The following is a 16,642-nucleotide window of genomic DNA, read 5'->3' on the forward strand; positions in this document are numbered from 1 at the left end:
AAGAAAAGGCAGAATGGTACTTTCTAAAGGATTGGATAGCCTGGTGGCATCCAGGACTGCTCACCCTCAGGCCAGGGATCTATTTTTGGTGCGAGAGATCAGCTCTGGAACACATGAAGGAGTGACTTTGCAGAATGATTTCCCTTTCTCAGGGTATACCATTGAAAAGGTAGATCTTCCTCTAGACTAGGCTTTTCAGAATTATCTTTCTAAAAAGGAGAAAGTGCAGTTATTTGTCCTAGAAAAGCATTATTTTGCTCCAAAAGTAATGGAGCAAAATAACTCTTTTTACAATAGTTAGCTCAGTCTGCATGTGCATGAGTATTTTTATATGAATGAAAGCTTTTTAAACCTCAAAAAAGTCAAATATGTTATTTCCAAGTACTCCTCAGGGACCCTAATCAGCAGAGACATAAAATCTGCATGAGCTATTATTGCTGCAAGTTGGAAGAGTGAACTTTATAATTTGAGACAACAAATTAGCTGGGGAGCTCATCTGTATTTCTTAAGCAGAACAAAGACCCCTGCACTTTTAGTATATGCTTAAAGGAAAAACTGCAGTAATTAGTTACTTCATGCACAACGTATTGTGCTTAAGTAAATATTTGCTTGTGGGGTGGGGGCTTGAGACGCATCAGGTCAAGGCCAAGAAGAAGCCCATCAACTCTCTTATCAGGAGTTTTATGTCTGTTTTCTCAATCTTTACAGATTTCCTTAGTTTCTCCAAAGCATCTTTTCTCTGAGGGGAAAAAAAAATCAAGTAACAGCTTCAGGCATTTTGGCACCTTAGGCAAAACATTAAAATGTTATATGTATCTCTCATTTTTTTCGGAAGCAGACATACAGTACAGACAACGAAAAGGTTTACACTTTTCATCCTAATCCCATAACGCCTACTCTCTTGCCCTCAACCTCACATTCTGCCTCTAATGATGCCTCCCCCACCCTGCTGGATATTTTTTCACTAAGTTTTTTTTCTGGAAAGGTCTCCTAAGGTTCTTGCTGTGTCAAAAGAGAAACTTTAAAAAAAAAATTTTTATTTGTGAATTGCTTTCAGTGCAATAAGTGCAAAAAAACAATATACAAATGAAGTGACTAATAGGCCATGAGCAAAGGCTACAGTTGTTGCCATCTGAGTAGGATATGGCTGTCAATGATTTTTGCAAGAGACCCACCCCCTCTTCTGATGCCTATGACATTTTCTAGCCAAATTCCATGTATATTTCATGCATTGTATCACTCTATTAAGGCAGAAGATTTGTAAAGTTTCAAAGATATTGGATGTTTTACAAGCAATTTTTAAAAGATACAAAAAAATTGCTTTCAATGACACCCAGAAGCTTCTGTTCTGCTTATAACTTATGGGTTTCCTATCCTATTGACGTGAATTCTACAGGTAGTCTACTAACCCCTTGAGCGATAGTATCTGAAAAATTTCAGAAGAATAGGGCACATGTTGCTCATGTTATATGCAATGAAAAAATGTACAACTAGAACAAGCCTTACATAGATTTCAGTGGCATAGCTAATGATCATGTAACCCAGTGCCCAGCTCAGAATATTGCCCCAGAAGTGATGTCACAACAGGAAGTGACATCACGTCTGTGCTTTTAAAAAAGTGAAAATAGGAGGGGCACCACCTCCTCCCCCTAACAGCTCACCACCCACTTGCTCTGTTGCCTTCCCTCAGTCAGTGGCATAACTAAGGCATCTATCTGCTACCTGGGGTCAAAGAAGATTTGTAGCCCTGCAGACCAAATCAAATTTAAGTAAATAAATAAAAAGCATGCCCCTTATCGCTCAGAGACACTGTGCTGGGGTGAAGAGGGATGGTTATTCTCCCCTTGCTAAATATAAGAGGGGAACCACTTGAAAAACTGCCTTTTTACCCAATCAGCAGGGGTAACTGTATTATGATACATGGAAATGAGAGCTGACTCATATTAACACCTTAGTAGTTTCATGCTGTATCATGATAACATGTCATTGCAACATGCCAATAACATAACAACATGCCATTGCCTCTCAGAACAATCAGTTTCATTGGTCAGTTTTGCGTTTAAAAATCCACTTTTTGCTCCATAAGGCAGTTGTGTTTTCATTTTATGGTTAATTGGCCATTATGTTTGATAGAATACAAATATTCCAGTGCAGTTTGTTTCACTGCATTCAGCATAAAATTACCTTTCCAATGATGTATAACATGATGGTATTATTCATACATACTAAGATTTTCACAATTTTGGTCACTAGTGTCAAGCTCAGCTTGTTGCCCCCCTAAAGCTTGATGCCCAGTGCACTCCCTTAGCTACACCACTGATAGATTTCAATGTGTAAGATCCAGCAGCTTTTCTGCTGCTTATAATATCTGTGTTTACCTTTCTAGTGGCATGACATTTCTATTGCATTCTACAAACCACGTAAAGCAGGGGTGTCAAACTTGTTTCATCCAGTGATCTGAATAGCATTCATGGTGCCTGCTGAGAACCTGAAGTGACATCATTAAGTAGATGATAATAAGAAATAAGCACTTTGTTCTCACGTAGGAACTCAGCTACAAATGACAGAAGAGAAAAATATGCAAAATCTTGATAATATTTTCAAAATATGGGAGAGCCCAATAATCATGCGGGCTTCCTTTCAGCAGTGCCTCTTCTGTCGATGTGTCACTTCACAACTAAGCAGCTGAGAGGTGTTCTGCAAAGTGACATCTTGGCAGAAGCAGCACTGCTGAAAGGGTGGCCCATATAATAATTAAACGTGTTCAGAACAAAGGGTGTTGGGAGAACTCTGGATAAAGCATTAGTGTTTAAAATGATCTAAAATGTTTTCAGGGAAAACATTCTGAAACTTTGGTGATAGTTTGTTGATCATAAATTTTGCTTACCTTCACTTTCAGGAAAAATGAAGTTTCAGAAGAACATAAGTGTTCTGTGAACCTTTACAAGACAACAACAGAATACCACTACTGTTTCATGTTCCATTTTGACTTAAAAATATTTGGTCAAGTAAGTGTCTTTGGCCTGATTAAGTGTAGAAACCCCCTTTTCTCTAAACTTGTATGTACTATCACAATCCTTACAGCAGCTTCTTGATAGACAGCCCAATCCTATGCATGTCTACTCGGAAGTCCCATTAGTGTCAATGGGTTTTACTCCCAGGAAAGTGTGAATAGGATTGGGCTGTGTGTCATTTGTTGGGGATAAGTATTATGGAGAAGGAATTCAGAAACACAATGTTAGTAGCTGGCTCCTAGTCCTCTTTGAGATGGCATTTTGGTGGCTGGGTTTTTTTTAGCTGCATCATTCATTTCTTATATTTATGTATCTTTACTAATATACAAACGTTGCTGTTTGCTCTGAGTCATCAGGAATATGGTGGTTTAGATATCCAAATCAATCAGTACATATGTGCAGGGCTTAATTTATGTCATGGCCTTAATTTATGTCATGGCTCAGCCTCAGAGCCTGTTTTCCAAATAAAATGCATATACAAATAAAACTGAGAGTGCCCCTGAGTGCATACAGACTGCTTCTATTTCGCCATCAATTAACATTACAATCTCGTACTCGTTTCGAATTAGAGGGCAGAGCTTTCAGCTCAGAGGGATACTAGTTAGAGAACTTCAACTCTGGGACTTTTGCTTTCACAAAACTAACTACTGTATAGTATGCAGCCCCTTGATGCCTGATACTCTTTTTGTATCCCTATACACTGAACATGTCATAGACATTATAAGCACCATGGTTTTAGTCCTCCTTTGGGAGACTATTAATTCTGCATTTTTTCCTGAATCAGTGCAGAATAGTCATCAAGACTGTAGTGAGAACATGATTGATTATTTCTCTTCCACCATCGCTGACATTTCTGCTTGAAGTTTTCACCTTCTCATCTGTCCTGTCTCTTTTCTTCTCTATTCTCTCCTCCTCAGCACTCTTTGGGCCAGATTATGATCTCAGCATCATGCTGTCGCTTAGATAAGAAGCTGGCCAGGTGCCTCCACTTTTCTTTCCTCTGCCTGATGATCTGTCTCTCTTTTTTAAACTGTCTCCATTGCAGTTCCCACAGTGGGAGGTATACTTTTCAGGTATCCTTGACTACGGCTGAAGCACACATTCCCCAATTGCTGGCCAGCTCAATCAATTTCTACGGTGATACCATGTTGAAACTGAAAGGGGGTGGCCACTCACCACCAACAGACTGAAATGTTGGCACATCGGAGGCAAATAGGCACTCTTTGGCCACTTGTCTGGGGCTTATGAGATATCATGAGTTGCTTTGATTGGTTGCAGATACTGAACCATGGATGGCAGTCAAGGCTGAAAAATACAGTGGAAAGCAAATACCAGATTTATCTTCTCAGCAATGCAGCATCTGTGCCAAATGGGCTTGAGCTGATACTGCAGTCACAGCAAGCTTGGAGGTGGGCCCACTAGAACTTTCTAAGGCAAAAATGGGTATGTCATGAGCAGTCTGCCGCAACAGCCATGCTGTGCAAAAGAAACTGGTCCAGCAGTTGGCTTGCCTGTACATTTGCTATTAAACAATAGTGTAAAAATAAAATTCTCACATACAATCAAATGTTAATCCAAGTTCTGTGCAAAAGAAAGCAATCCATGTACTGCATGTAATTATTGAAACAATAGTTTTATAAAACTGTTTTCAGAAATTAGCAGCCTTCTCATTTGGTGACAGTTGTATTTTCAGAGATGCAACCTTACCAGTTCTATTTCACTTCCGAATGCAGAGAGAGAGAGAGACACATACTGTATTTGAATGTTCCTCCTCAGGGCCAGCCCATTCACGAAGCAGATGATGTACATCGAGCAACAGGGGGTGTGGCAGGTTGTGGCAGGGGGCAGGAGGTCTGGTCTAGAGGGTAGAGCCTCCGTTTGCCTGAAGATAACATCCACAAGGTCGCCAGTTCGAAGCCACCGGCACCGTGCAACCTGGAAGCAGCTGACAAGCTGAAGCCGAGCAATTCCATCTGCTCTGAGCGTGGGAGGATGGAGGCCAGAATGTGAAGCCAGATCGGAATGAAACACCTTGAATGTAGTCTTTCTTGAAAGAAAGAACCTTCTTTGAAATTGTAAAAATCCCTATTTAATAGGGATTTAATAAAGCCTGCCTATGTAAATCGCCTTGAATAAAGTCTTGAATAAAGACCAAGAAAGGTGGTATATAAATACCTGTTGTTGTTGTTGTTGTTGTTGTTGTTGTTGTTGTTGTTATCATCATCTTGTATCAAGCAGCAGGGGGGGTGGCAGATTTTGGGTGCCCTTCACCCCGAGTCTGCTACTGCCTCCATCCAACCTCCCACAGACAGAGCCACATCGATTTGCTTCCCTAGCGAGTGGAAAGTGGATCATTTGCTTCTTCTCTATTCTTTCCTTGCATGGTTGTTTTTCAAAAACAGGAAATGCAGGACTTCCTATTTTATTTAAGGGACTGCACAAGGAACGAGCAAGGTGAGATGGAGATGTGGCTGGCCACTGCCTGTACCTGTGTGGGTGACAGCAATCCACATCCCTACGCTCTCTGCTCTTTTCTTGCGCAGCCCTTTTCAACTGAATGGCATTGTGAAGAAGGAGAAAGGGGAAGGGGAAGGGAAGTGGCCATCTGTTTTACTTACCTTATTCCTTTGTTGTGCAATCCTTTTCAATAAATAGGAAGTCCTGCACTTTCAGGTTTTGGGGAAAAAAACTGTACTAGGGAAGAATGCAGTGAAGAACAGAATGTTCTTCTGTTCAACTTTCATTTGGAGGTGGGGTGCATGCATGTGTGGATGGCAGTGGGTCTGAGTCAGATCTGAGTTGGGGTGGCATCAGGTGGCAGATCCAGTGAGGCCAACTCTGCTCCTTTCTCACATTTTGTAGAAACCGTCCTGCATGTGGAAAACTAGAATGATAGAGAGAAGACTAATCTACGTGGAACTAATTCTAATCTAGAACAAAAACCCTTGACTTCCAACGAGCGGACTTCCCTCAAATGAGGAGGCTGGTTAGAAGTAGATTGAAAGGGAAGGTAAAAAGAGTCCAATCTCTCCAGAGTGCATGGAGGCTGCTTAAAACAAGTTATTACTGTTGCAGAAGTTCCAGCAGAAGTGTATACCGCAAAGAAAAAGGCACAGCAGAAGTGTATACTGCAAAGGAAAAAGGGCTCAAATAAGTCCAGGAGGGTGCCTGCATGGCTAATGAGTCAAGTTAGAGAGGCCGTAAAGGGCAAGGAAGCTTCCTTCCGTAAATGGAAGTCTTGCCTTAATGAGGAAAATAAAAAGGAACATAAACTGTGGTAAAAGAAATGTATGAAGGTGACACGGGAGGCCAAGAGAGACTATGAGGAACACATGGCCAGCAAGGGGAATAATAAAAGCTTCTTCAAATATCTTAGAAGCAGGAAACCCGCCAGGGAAGCGGTTGGCCCACTGGATGGTGAGGGAGAGAAAGGGGAGATAAAAGGAGATGCAGAGATGGCAGACAAATTAAATGAGTTATTTGCATCTGTCTTCACAGCAGAAGACCTCGGGCAGATACTGCTGCCCGAACGGCCCCTTGACCAAGGAATTATGTCAGATAGAGATTAAAAGAGATGTTTCAGACCTAATTGATGAATTAAAGATCAATAAGTCACCAGGCCCTGATGGCATCCACCCAAGAGTTATTAAGGAATTGAAGAATGAAGTTGCTGAATAAAAGATGCAACTTGTCCCTCAAAACGGCCATGGTGCCAGAGGATTGGAGGATAGCAAATGTTACACCTATTTTTAAAAAGGGAAGGAGGGGGGACCCGGAAAACTATAGGCTGGTCAGCCTAACATCTATACCACGTAAGATGGTGGAATGCCTCATCAAAGATAAAATCTCAAATCACATAGATGAACAAGCCTTGCTGAGGGAGAATCAGCATGGCTTCTGTAACGGTAAGTCTTGCCTCATGAACCTTATAGAATTCTTTGAAAAGGTCAACAGGCATGTGGATGCAGGAGAACCCGTGGACATTATATATCTGGACTTTCAGAAGGCATTCAACACGGTCCCTCACCAAAGGCTACTGAAAAAACTCAACAGTCAGGGAATTAGAGGACAGGTCCTCTCATAGATTGAGAACTGGTTGAAGACCAGGAAACAGAGAGTGGGTGTCAATGGACAATTTTCACAATGAAGAGAAGTGAAAAGTGGTATGCCCCAAGGATCTGTCCTGGGACTGGTGCTCTTCAACCTCTTCATAAATGACCTGGAGACAGGGTTGAGCAGTGAGGTGGCAAAGTTTACAGACGACACCAAACTTTTCCGAGTGGTAAAGACCAGAAGTGATTGTGAGGAGCTCCAGAAGGTTCTCTCCAGACTGGAAGAATGGGCAGCAAAATGGCAGATGCGTTTCAATGTAAGTCATGCACATTGGGGCAAAAAATCAAAACTTCACATATAGGCTGATGACTTCTGAGCTGTCTGTGACAGATCAGGAGAGAGATCTTGGGGTGGTGGTGGACAGGTCAATGAAAGTGTCGACCCAAAGTGCGACGGCACTAAAGAAGGCCAATTCTATGCTGGGGATAATTAGAAAAGATATTGAGAACAAAACGGCTAATATTATAATGCTGTTGTACAAATTGATGGTAAGGCCACACCTGGAGTATTGTGTCCAGTTTTGATCGCCACATCTCAAAAAAGACATAGTGGAAATGGAAAAGGTGCAAAAAAGAGCGACTAAGATGATTACAGGGCTGGGGCACCTTCCTTATGAGGAAAGGCTACAGTGTCTGGGGCTCTTCAGCCTAGAAAAGAGATGCCTGAGGGGGGACATGATTGAGCCATACAAAATTATGCATGGGAAGGATAAAGTGAATAGAGAGATGCTCTTTAAACTCTCACATAACACCAGAACCAGGGGACATCCACTAAAATTGAGTGTTGGGAGAGTTAGGACAGACAAAAGAAAATATTTCTTTACTCAGCGTGTGGTCAGTCTGTGGAACTCCTTGCCGCAGGATGTGGTGACGGTATCTGGCCTGGATGCCTTTAAAAGGGGATTGGACAAGTTTCTGGAGGAAAAATCCATTATGGGTTACAAGCCATGATGTGTATGTGCAATCTCCTGATTTTAGAAATGGGCTATGTCAGAATGCCAGATGCAAGGGAGGCACCAGGATGAGGTCTCTTGCTCTCTTGTGTGCTCCCAGAGGCATTTGGTGGACCGCTGTGAGATACAGGAAGCTGGACTAGATGGGCCTATGGCCTGATCCAGTGGGGCTGTTCTTATGTTCTTAACTTTTCTAGACACTGCATTTTCCCACACCTGCATTTTCAAGTGATATAATTTCCTTGAAGTTATACCAGGTGCCTTGTTGGAACATGCAGGTTAGCTCAAAAGTCATATATTTTATGCAAAGTAAAGAAGTCAAGAGACTAAAAACAAATGGCCTGATTCAAAGCTCTGCAGGAGAGGAAGAACTATTGTACAAACAGCTTCTTTCATCTGAGTGGCAAAAACACCATACAATTATTTTCAGCCTTGCTGGTGGAACTAATGTTCTGCCAGTATTAACTGCCTTACGGCAGCAGTCACATGCTGCCAGGGTGCCAGAGGGAATGCGGGAATTTTCCCTGTGTATTGGCGGACCAGTGAAAGCCTGCGGTGATGCAGTGACACCGGCACAGGATCTGCTGAATCCGGGGTGGGGGGGTGGGGTTCAGCCTCAGGAGGCTTCCTTGGAGTAACATTTGTTCTCTTGCCCCAAGGAAAGCCACCACAGGCACAGAGGGTCAACTCAGACCTGAGCCAGCTCTATAGTTGGCGCAAGTCTGTGTTGACCCAGGAAGATTAACAAGGCCCAGTACGGGATGTGGGTGCCAGGATTATCATGTTAAGATCTCTGTACATAGGTTTATGTTCATTCTTGCATACTTTTATGGACGAATTTGGCAATGTATGAAAGAGACCATAGGCCAGGACAGATGTTATATACAGTTTGATTATGATTATTTTTTAAAAATAAAATGATTATGAAAAACAGCTCTCCCAAGCTGTGATAAGGAACAAAATATTGGAAGGGGGAATGTTTCCATTCAAATCTGCCTTATTTATTTATTTATTTATTTATTTATTTATTTGAATGAATGAATGAATGAATGAATGAATTGCGGCCCAATCCTATCCACACTTTCCTGGGAGCAAGCCCCATTGACTCTAATGGGACTTACTTCTGAGTAGACATGCATAGGATTGGGCTGTTATTTATTTATGAAATTTTTGTCTTGCCTTTCCTTCACTTACAGGGCTGCTCAAAGGCTACAGTGTATTTTCCCCACGGAAGAGGAAAAGTGGATAATATGAGGTGATTTTGCCTAGAAAAATACCCAGCAGAGAAAAACTTTAGCACTCCCCTGACTGCTACTCTTTCTTTCCCAACTGCAGCCTCCTGAGAGCCTGCATTCCATTAGAACAAAAGATTGGGAAATTTTTACATACAATTGTGTGTAATGGCTAATTAGACCCACACTGTTGCTCAAAAACAAGAATGTGATGTGCATGGCAATTGGAATCACAAGCAGTGGAAATATGCAAATTTATGTTTTCTTTTTCTTACCTTAGCACACACTATCACTGTCAGAATGGAATATTTACCAGAGTCACTTCTCTTATAAACAGAGGCTCAGCACCATGTGCCTTTTCTAGGAATCAATCCTGGAGCACTGTGGAACAAATATGCATGCTGTGGGTTCTGCCAGACCACCAATAATCTTCAGTTCCTTCAAAACTATTAGTACAATTTGCTTTGAAGATATAGAAGCCAGACTTAAAACTCCTCTAATATCAGGAAATCAAGATAAACATCTAGATTATTGTTCCACATAAATACCATGTAGCCTAGTAAGAGATTCCTTAAAATACCAGATGATTGTTGCATACATTACAATCTATTATCTGGAAAACATAACAGGCCCTGATTCCAGTAAGATAAGGAGGTGTCTGGTTTACAGTTTAGCTCTTAAATGTTCCCCATCTGGCCTTCAGGCCAGATCTCCTTATCTTCTGCACACTGGCTTTTTCTTCTGGACTAATTGCACCCTTTGGAGACAAAGATAATAGCAAAATTGTAGGCTGCATACAACATGTGCTCTCGTATTCATCTCAGAATATGAAAGTAGAACTTTCAGAACTATCTCCTACTCCACTCACCCCTCAACTAGCACATATGGTGGGCATCAGTGGTGTTGCTAGGGGGTGTGGGCTTCACCAGGTGATGTGCAGAGGGGGGTGACACCACTACTGGCCAAAATTTTTAAGATCTTGGCATTTTTGAGTAATACCATTATGTTGTATATCACTCAATGGTAATTTCATGCGGAATGCAATAAAACAAACCACGCTGAATTATCTCTATTCGATCAAATGTTATAGCCAAAGAACCAGCAGGTGTCGGGCAAATGCCCTTCCCACTACATGGGAGGAGGTCCATCATTGGGGTGATGTGCTGGCCTCCTGTACCGGGTGATGCAAACTCTAGTGATGCCACTGGTGAGCTTATCATCATATCAGAGGGTATAAATGGCCCTGAGATGAAACACTTAATCCTCATTCATCCCATAGCTAACCAGTGTTTGACCAGTGAAATCTGTTCATAAGATTTCAACTCATTGTGAAAGCTTGGAAGAGGGTGAACAGGAGAGGCAATAGTGAAATCCAAACCCATGGAAAGCACAGCAAATCATAATGGCATCCTTGCACTGATATATTGTCACCAAGGCCATGTCTAACAGTTGGATCCTGCTCAGATCTCCATTTCAGTGCATGACTGGCCACCAACGAACTACAGAAACAACTTCCCCCTAAGTAGGTGAACTAACAAAGCTCTGTTGCTCTTGCGAGACTCCACCTCCTCCTCTCCTTGCCCAACATTGCCTGGGTCTCATCTAGGGGTGAAATCTGCTGCTCAGGTCAACAAGTAATGGGCCCTATCCCTTGGTCCTCTGGGGCAGTCATTTTCAACCAGTGTGCCACAGTACATTGGTGTGCCACAAAAGATCTTCAGGTATGTTGTGGGAATTTGGGAGAGGATCATTTATTAGTGGGGCCGTTGGGGGATGGGAGCACCTTATTGGCAGCATGGTGTGCCTTGACAGTTGTCAAAAAACTGATGGTGTGCCTTGACAGTTTTAGTGCCTTGTCAGTGTGCCATGAGATGAAAAAGGTTGAAAATCACTGCTCTGGAGAGATTAAAATGTACTGCTTTACTTCAGAATCCAGCAATGAAATGCCAATGTCTTGCTGTGACTTTTAAAGCCATTCAAGATCCCACTGCCCTCCAACCCTCAACTAAAATCAGCAGGATGATTTATAGCTAACAAAAGTAATCAGTGCTTTGACTCTCGCATCACCTGAACATTTTATTTTGCCTGAGAGATTAATTTCATATTCCTTTCATTTCCTGTATCCTTCTGAATGAAAGAAATGGTCATTTAGTTTGTTTTCTGCTGAGTTCAAGGCCAGTCCAGGCAAGCTGCCTTGTATGGAAGGCTACCCCTTAGGTCTGTTTTGTTTATTCTTCACAGAGATAAAGGGCAGAGGGACTGCAGGTTTATCTTGAATAAAAAGGCGGAATTGTATACTTATGTGTATGTGTGCACATGTGAGAGAGAAATAAAAGGGACAAATGCTTCAGCATTTGGGCTTTGCTTCCAATTACACTCTTCTGTCTCTCCACTGTTGCTGGTGTTCAGAGAATACTAAATTAACAGTACAGTCTTAAGCCTGTTTTTTCACAAGCCCCACTGTATTCTCAGGTGCATACTCCTAGGTTAAGTGTGAAAAAGTCTGCCAAAAGAAAAATGCCTGAGCTTACTTAGCTACAACCATTGATTTATGCTTTCCCATTCCCCCAAAACTTGCATTTCTTCCTTGTATTCTGTTTTACTAATTTTGCTCCAGTCACACCTTATTTTAAGACATCACTATTTTTTGGGAGTTTTGTTTTTTGGACCCTTTTTGCAGTCCACACTTCACTTTCCCGCTCTGTAACAAGAAACGGGCCAACACATCCTATCCTCACTATTGCAAAATAGGATTCCTATTGCTCGTGCATGGAAATAGGGGCGGGTAAGTGTTGATCCCTGCACTACTGCCGCTCTCTAACCACCTGGTGATGAGCACCTCAGTTTTTAATAATATTTTGCACTTCTACAGCACAAGGGCCTTCAACCCTCTACATATACATTATCCCAGGAAACCCTACTACAACCTTGCAAGACAGCGTGGTATCACAATTATCTTCACAATGTAGATTGGCATTGTGTGTGTTTGTGATGCTGGAAGGTTTCTAGCAAGCACCATGCTCCCCACTCCACAATTTTCCCAGGAACTCGCATAAGCCTGGAAATCCCTGCCTCCTTCCCAGCCTTATAGGAAGACTAAACTGCTCTCCCTTATATTTCTTTAGCTGACCAAGGGCGCAATCCTGAGGTGCCCATGGGCCGGTGCAGGTCCCTTGCGCCAGCCCAGGAGGGTCACAAATGTCCCATAAGGCACTTTTGCCCCTCCTTGGGAGGAAGCCAGGTCGGCTCTCAGAGGTCCGCCGGCCTGCTGAGGCTGACACAAGCCTCCATGCTGGCTTCCTTGGCTTGGTTTGCATTGGCCTGCCTGGACTGACGCAAGCCTCTGGGGTGGGTGGGGAGGAGACGGGAGGGGCGTGTGGAGGGTGGGCAGTGGGTGGGCAGGTGGAGGGTGGGCAGTGGGTGGCCGCGGGGGCGACTCGAGGAGCAGGAGGCAGGGCTGGGATGCAGCACTTATGCTGGATCCCAACCCTCATTCCAGGGAAGTTTGGAGCGGCTTGAAGCTGCACTTCAGGAGGTGGCGCAAATCCAAGAAGACCCATTGGGGCAAAGGTGCCTTACCCAGAGGAAAGGGGAAAAGTTTCCCCTTGCCTCTCGCTAAGCTGCCTTGGCCCCCCCCATCCTGTGCTGGATACAGCACAAGCCTCTTGGCTTGCCTGTTCCAGTGCACAGTAGGATTGCGCCCAAGATGTGTAAAACAGAGCATATGAACAGAAAGAACTGTTGCCATCGTTGAAATTGTTGCCATTTGGACCTGTGGGCAACTTTCTCTGGCGGAAAAAGCTAGTGTTGAAAAATTGGGTCACTCAGCTTGTCTGTGGAAGTGGACTAAAAATGAGACCAGCCCACTGCAGACCAGGCCAGCTAGGAAGCTCTCCCCAAGACCAGTGTTCTGGGGGTCCTCACTGGTTTGTGATCCAGACTCTAATGCTGGCCAGGCATAGAAGACTAACAGAATCTCTGTTACGAAGAACCTAGCCTCATATTGGTTAGTAAGCTAAAAGAGAACATGTATGCTAGCACTAGTCCAGATGTGCTTCTATTTCTTTTGAAGTGTATTTGTTCCAATTTCCTTTACCACAACCATTCCCAATAAAATCTTCCTAAAACAGCTTGAAGTGTTGTTGTTAAGGGGCAAGGGGTGAGCTGGTTGACTTTGGGGTCCCACACTCCACTGAGGTAGTGCTCCTACTGTAATTTTTTTGCACACATTGTGGCCTTGACACTGCTGTTGCTCCCTCTGGAATAAACACCAGGCTCTTAATTTGTCCTTTGGAGCAGCTGGACTCGTACGGGTCTAGTGTGAAGGAGAACGACATTTATGCCAAACTGAGGAGCAATAGGTCTCACTTGGACTCAGGGTGCTGAAGGGACATGTGAAGGAAGCTAAGAAAAGCAGCTGGCCTATGGCTAGCCATTGCATCCAAGGTTGAGGTGCAATATAAACCACAGCTGTGTTCTTTGCCTCTGTGCGACAGTAACTCTTCAGGTTGTTAAAGTCATATTCTAATTTCAGTTACGATGTTGTTCATGTGCCCTATACTCCTGCATGCTGGGCAGAAACCCCTACAACATTAATGCTGTGCTTCATCATAGCAGCAACATATGGACTAGTGCAGTGGTTTTCACAGTTTTGCACAGGGACCCTCTTTTTAGAATGAGAATCTGTTGGGACCCACTGGAAGTGATGTCATGACAGGAAGTGACATCATCAAGCAGGGAAATTTTTAACAATTCTAGGCTGCAATCCTACCCACACTTACCCAGGAGTAACATAGTAGCCTGTTCAAAGTACAGATCTGTCACATTTCCCCAAATGCAGTCGTATACCATGGTAACATCAAGTCTAATATATTAAAAATAAAATATTGAAATGAATGGGGACCCACCTGAAATTGGCTCGCGACCTACCTAGCAGGTAACGACCCACTGTTTGAGAAACACTGAACTTGTGGTTTAACAGATGGTCAGGTGTGCATTATGGGGAGGACACATGCATAAAGTGTCATGTTGCATTTCTGCTTTGGGCACCATAATTTCTTGGGTTCCTTTTTCTAACATACTAATGCTGTGGAAGCTGAAATCCATCTAACATGGTCTATAGATGACTTATCAGCTGCCGCATCCACTGTCCTTTTTTTTTTTTCTTCTTTCTGTACATTGCTGCCAGTGATTGTCAGCCCAATCCTATGCCTGTCAACTCAGAAGTAAGTCCCATTCTAGTCAATGGGGCTTACTCCCAGGAAAGTGTGGATAGGATTGGAGCCTGTGACTGTGACAAAAGCAGCAGCATTTCCCTGCCCTGGTGTGTAGGTCTGAGGACCGAGCCAGCCTACAAAGCTGACCTAAGACATCCAAAAATGGCACTTCATTTTTGTTTTAATCAGATTGGGCTGTGAACCTACTACCATCATATAATTCTTCCCCTATGCAGTTCATTGTACTGACAATGGCTTTCCTAAAACCTTAGGAAAGGTTCTTCTCACCTGGCTGTACAACCCTGGCATCTAGTCACCCTGCACAGTAAACTTAGAGGATATAGTCTTGGTGTACGTATTTGAGCCAGAGGGGATCTTTCTGAACACTAGATTGTGGGAGTGATTGACAGGGATGGAATTTAATGAGTCAGGCAAGCACATTAGTCAGGATCTACACTAACAGGTCTGCTGTTTTAGTGGAACAATTGTTATTGATACTGAACAGGAGGCTTGAATTTCCTGCTGAATGCTGTGATCATTTTATACACTTTAATTAGAATAAATAAGTGGCTGCATTCCTACTCTCTTGATATAAAGGGAAGCTCTGGTTCACATCCCTTAAGTGGTACCAGGAGGGTAAAAATCCAGCTTCCTAGCTTGTAACTGGTACAAAACCCAACTTGAAAAGGCCATTCCAAAGCATACTGTGAATTTTAAAAAGGAGGGCAAGGAGGAAAGAGATGTACAAAATTACACCACTTACTTTCACTAGCCCTAAGCAGCAGATTTGCCTTCCAACTTCCCTCCCAACACCGTGGCAGCCTTTTTAGCATACAGATTGCATTCCTATGATTGCTTTCCGAGCTGCCTCCACATCAGTGACATTCCCCCCCTCTTTTTTTTTTCTTCCTTAGTAAATAACAGCCTATGGCCCCTGGTGCCAGGACTTCATTAATGGGCACTTGGAAGTTGAAAGGGCAGCAGACTGGCAGGCAGACTGAGCTGCAATGTTCTCTCCCTTTTGTCAACAAAGGGGAAGTTCCAGGTTCAGAGATGAGGAAGAGGCAGAGAAGTTGGAGCATGCATAACAATGACCTTCCATGCTGGCTTTGCCCCCCCCCCCCATTCTCCAAGCAAAACGTCAACACCCGGGCACCGCGACTGGCATGCAGCTCCAGCAAGATCGCTCCTCCCAGTCGCCCTCGCCTGCCTTCCCTGCAGACTTGCACTGGCAGGCCCTGTTAAAATTCCAGCACTTTCTCCACTTGTCCCCCCCCCTCCCCAAGTCCTGTTGTTGCGATCAGTCTCCAGCTCTCCCCAAACATTCCCTCCTGAGCCAAAGACACGCAGCCAGCGGCAGAGCCAACAGCGCAGGGAGCCAGGCATGCCTCTGCGCACGCATTAAAAACATGCCCAGGGAAGACGCGTGCACTCTCAGCCACCTCCACGCAGGCACACACACAGAGCTGGGTCTGTCTGCACCTTCTTGAGCAGCAGCAGCTTGAGTGACTGTTCGCAGTGGCCAATCCTGCCTTCCTTGCGGCGTGGAGGGCAGGCGCTCCTGCTCAGCTCAGCCAGTGGGAGGCTCTCTTCCAGAACGGTGGTGGTGCTGGGGAAGAGGGAGGGCGCACAGCGAACGGGGCGGGGCGGGAGTTTAGGGAAGGGAAGGGAATGGCTGTCATCAATGAAGTCATATTCATAATCTAGTTCCTCTGCTGGATCTCTACTCCGGGTGACTCATAGGCAGAGAGGGAGAGATCTCACACAGCAGCACTCTTCCCAGGCAAGGTAAATATTACTTACAAACCACTTTCTCCCTCCCCTCTCCATATCACCATCCATCTCTCCCTTCTCACTTTGCTTTCATCTTTCCCATCACTCTCTGTTTATAGTGGGGGGGGGGAAGAGATAAATAATTTAGGACCCAATCCTAGCCACACTTACTTGGGAGTAAGCCCCATTGACTATAATGGGACTTACTTCTGAGTAGACATGCCTAGGCTTGGGCTCCTATTCTTGGACTGTGCATGCCCTTTCTGCAGAAGAAAATAAAATACCCCAAGCAGTGCTCCCTCCAAAACACACACACACACAGAGTTTGCATTCAATCCCTCT

The 16,642-nt window shown here is 43.9% G+C and overlaps 1 protein-coding gene across 3 annotated transcripts in view; it reads left to right on the forward strand.

Annotated features, from left to right (window-relative positions):
* The first annotated feature begins 16,202 nt into the window (after positions 1-16,202).
* The window catches only part of SMARCA2 (SWI/SNF related, matrix associated, actin dependent regulator of chromatin, subfamily a, member 2), a 144,483-nt gene continuing 144,043 nt past the window's right edge, over positions 16,203-16,642 (forward strand). For all 3 annotated transcript variants that reach the window (XM_066617545.1, XM_066617543.1, XM_066617541.1), the window contains exon 1: positions 16,203-16,315. The gene's annotated coding sequence lies outside the window, so the exon portion shown is untranslated. The remainder of the gene's footprint in view (positions 16,316-16,642) is intronic.

This window comes from Tiliqua scincoides, chromosome 2 (assembly GCF_035046505.1).
Source record: "Tiliqua scincoides isolate rTilSci1 chromosome 2, rTilSci1.hap2, whole genome shotgun sequence".
Taxonomy (NCBI): domain Eukaryota; kingdom Metazoa; phylum Chordata; class Lepidosauria; order Squamata; family Scincidae; genus Tiliqua; species Tiliqua scincoides.